Here is a 3,367-nt window from a genome sequence, read left to right as displayed (position 1 = left end):
AAGGGCGAGCTCGCGCGCACACACGTGGCCAACCCGGGAGGCTCACGCCGGCTTACGTTGAGAAGGAAGAGCAGCGTGAGGGGCGGGGAAATGGGACTGCTGCCCGCGCGCACTCCGCGAAGGTCGCACAGGCGCAAGGGAGAGAGGGCGGGGCCGCGTGGGAGGGGCCATGGGGGGGCGGGGAAAGTGACTGGCGCGCACGCGCACTCGGCGAGGGTCGCCTCGGGCAAGCCCTGTTCCCGTGCTCCTCTGCGTGAGTAGGGCCGTGAAGCGCGTGCGTGGTGTTTCTGCAGCAGTTCCTCTGCTACCTTTCCTCCCCCTGGAAGATGACAAGGCCAGCAATAATTTCTTTCTGCCTTTGGTCCGTCAGGCAGTCGTTGGGAACTTGCTACTACCCTTGGTTAGTCTGTTTTGTCAAGTCCAGGTAATATCCTTAGTCAGACAGTGCTACTACCCTCACGCAGCTGGCCCACTGTTACCACCAGTCATTCAGACTCTGGTTACTCCTCTTAGCCGGGCAGTCAGTTGTTCAAGGACTCACCCGAACTAGTCAGCGAGATTCGTCTGTTAGTATGGCAGTCAGGGCCCAGTCAACCCTCCTCTGAGCTGAGTGCCTCATTTGGGAGGCGTCAGGCTCCTGTAAAAACAGACTTTACTGGAAGTTGAGTAGCCGCCCAGCTATGTCCTAGGCTCCTGGAAGACTAAAAAAAAATTCTAATTCTTTTCAACAGGTATAGGTTCAGTGCCTAGTGTCTGCCACATCCCGGTTTTGCCTGTGGGAATACAGAATAAGATGAACTAGGAAGAGTTCTGTGCTGAAGGAAGTCACAATGTTGGGGGAGAAGGAGACATAGGAATAATAATATAACAAGTACAGTGTAATTAATACAAAATAAGACTATATTAGAGTATTGTGAAAACACAAATGGACATTCAATCAATCCTGCACAGGATTGTCAGGGAAAGCTATAGACAGGAGGTGACTTTTGAACTGGATCTTGAAAGAAGAGGAGGGACTCATTAGGCAAAGGGAAACAGGATATTTCTAGCAGGGGGAAAAGCATGCACAGGCATATTGGAGAATTGAGCGAGATTAATCTGTATAAAGGTAAACTGGGGCAGATGCTAAGGGGTCTCATCAAGCTATAGGGTTTGGAGCCACCAGAGGTTTTAACCAGGAGAGTTATGTCATATTTGTGTTTGAAAACATCACTCAGGAATTAAAGGAATGGATTGGAAAGGACAAGGCTAAAAGCAGGGAGGCCAATTAAGGGTCTGTCACAATAGTCTAGGTAGGAGAGGTTAAGGTCTGGACATAAGTAAGCAAGGATAAAATTGAGAAACTTTAGTAGGGTAGAATTCACAAGACTTGAAAAACAAATGGATGTGAGGGTAAGAATAAATTATATAATGTATAATAAGGGACTTAGTGCCATAATTAACCATTGTATGTGTCTAATAAATGTGTGTGTGTATGTAAAATAGTCATCAAAGATAACAGGATCCAATCTTGGACAACCAGTTTGATTGGATAGAAATTTTGAGAGAAAGTGACCAATGTGTGTATGTGTTCTGGGGGGTGACGTTCAGAAAAATTTATTTTGAATTTGCACTAATAAATTATTAAATAAAATGAGCTACACAGACAAATGATAGAAATTAGAAGAAGGGAAAATCACCGTGAACTAAGGTGTTTAAAGGAGACTTCAACTAATAGAGAGAAGTACAGTTAAGCCTTGGAAGAAAGAACAGGTTTTTTTGTTTGTTTGTTTTGTTTTGTTTTGTTTTAATTTTATTTTGTCGATATACATTGTGGCTGATTATTGCTCCCCATCACCAAAACCTCCCTCCCTCCTCCCCCCCCAACAATGTCCTTTCTGTTTGCTTGTCATATCAACTTCAAGTAATTGTGGTTGTTATATCTTCTTCCCTTCCCCCGTTTTTTTTTTCTCTGTGTGTGTGTGTGAATTTATGTATTAATTTTTAGCTCCCACCAATAAGTGAGAACATGTGGTATTTCTCTTTCTGTGCCTGACTTGTTTCACTTAATATAATTCTCTCAAGGTCCATCCATGTTGTTGCAAATGGCAGTACTTCATTCGTTTTTATAGCTGAGTAGTATTCCATTGTGTAGATGTACCACATTTTCCATATCCACTCATCTGATGATGGACATTTGGGCTGGTTCCAACTCTTGGCTATTGTAAAGAGTGCTGCAATGAACATTGAGGAACAGGTATGCCTTCGACTTGATGATTTCCATTCCTCTGGGTATATTCCCAACAGTGGGATAGCTGGGTCGTATGGTAGATCTATCTGCAATTGTCTGAGGAACCTCCATACCATTTTCCATAGAGGCTGCACCATTTTGCAGTCCCACCAACAATGTATGAGAGTTCCTTTTTCTCCGCAACCTTGCCAGCATTTATCGTTCAGGGTCTTTTGGATTTTAGCAATCCTAACTGGGGTTAGATGGTATCTCAGTATGGTTTTGATTTGCATTTCCCGGATGCTGAGTGATGTTGAGCATTTTTTCATATGTCTGTTGGCCATTTGGATATCTTCCTTAGAGAAATGCCTACTTAGCTCTTTTGCCCATTTTTTAATTGGGTTGCTTGTTTTCTTCTTGTAAAGTTGTTTGAGTTCCTTATATATTCTGGATATTAATCCTTTCTCAGATGTATATTTTGCAAATATTTTCTCCCACTCTGTTGGTTGTCTTTTAACTCTGTTAATTGTTTCTTTTGCTGTGCAGAAGCTTTTCAGTTTGATATAATCCCATTTGTTTATTTTTCCTTTGGTTGCCTGTGCTTTTGGGGTAGTATTCATGAAGTTGTGTCCAGTCCTATTTCCTGAAGTGTTTCTCCTATGTTTTCTTTAAGAAGTTTTATTGTTTCAGGGTGTATATTTAAATCCTTAATCCATTTTGAGTTGATTTTAGTATACGGTGAGAGGTATGGATCTAGTTTCATTCTCCTGCATATGGATATCCAGTTATCCCAGCACCATTTGCTGAAGAGGCAGTCCCTTCCCCAGTGAATAGGCTTGGTGCCTTTGTCAAAGATCAGATGGAAGTAAGTGTGTGGGTTGATTTCTGGATTCTTTATTCTATTCCATTGGTCAGTGTGTCTGTTTTTATGCCAGTACCATACTGTTTTGGTTATTATAGCTTTGTAGTATAGCTTAAAGTCAGGTAGTGTTATGCCTCCAGCTTTATTTTTTTGCTCAGCATTGCTTTGGCTATGCGTGGTCTTTTATTGTTCCATATAAATGACTGGATAGTTTTTTCCATTTCTGAGAAAAATGTCTTTGGAATTTTGATGGGGATTGCATTGAATTTGTATATCACTTTGGGTAGTATGGACAT

General features: G+C 42.1%; 1 protein-coding gene across 1 annotated transcript in view; it reads left to right on the top strand.

Annotated features, from left to right (window-relative positions):
• Positions 1 to 301: 301 nt before the first annotated feature.
• TMEM116 (transmembrane protein 116) overlaps positions 302 to 3,367 on the top strand; it is an 86,001-nt gene continuing 82,935 nt past the window's right edge. The window contains exon 1 of the mRNA XM_063085476.1: positions 302 to 400. The gene's annotated coding sequence lies outside the window, so the exon portion shown is untranslated. The remainder of the gene's footprint in view (positions 401 to 3,367) is intronic.

Source organism: Cynocephalus volans, chromosome 2 (genome assembly GCF_027409185.1).
Source record: "Cynocephalus volans isolate mCynVol1 chromosome 2, mCynVol1.pri, whole genome shotgun sequence".
Lineage (NCBI taxonomy): Eukaryota > Metazoa > Chordata > Mammalia > Dermoptera > Cynocephalidae > Cynocephalus > Cynocephalus volans.
Note: the sequence above shows the minus strand (reverse complement) of the source record. Positions and strands in the feature narration are given on the sequence as shown.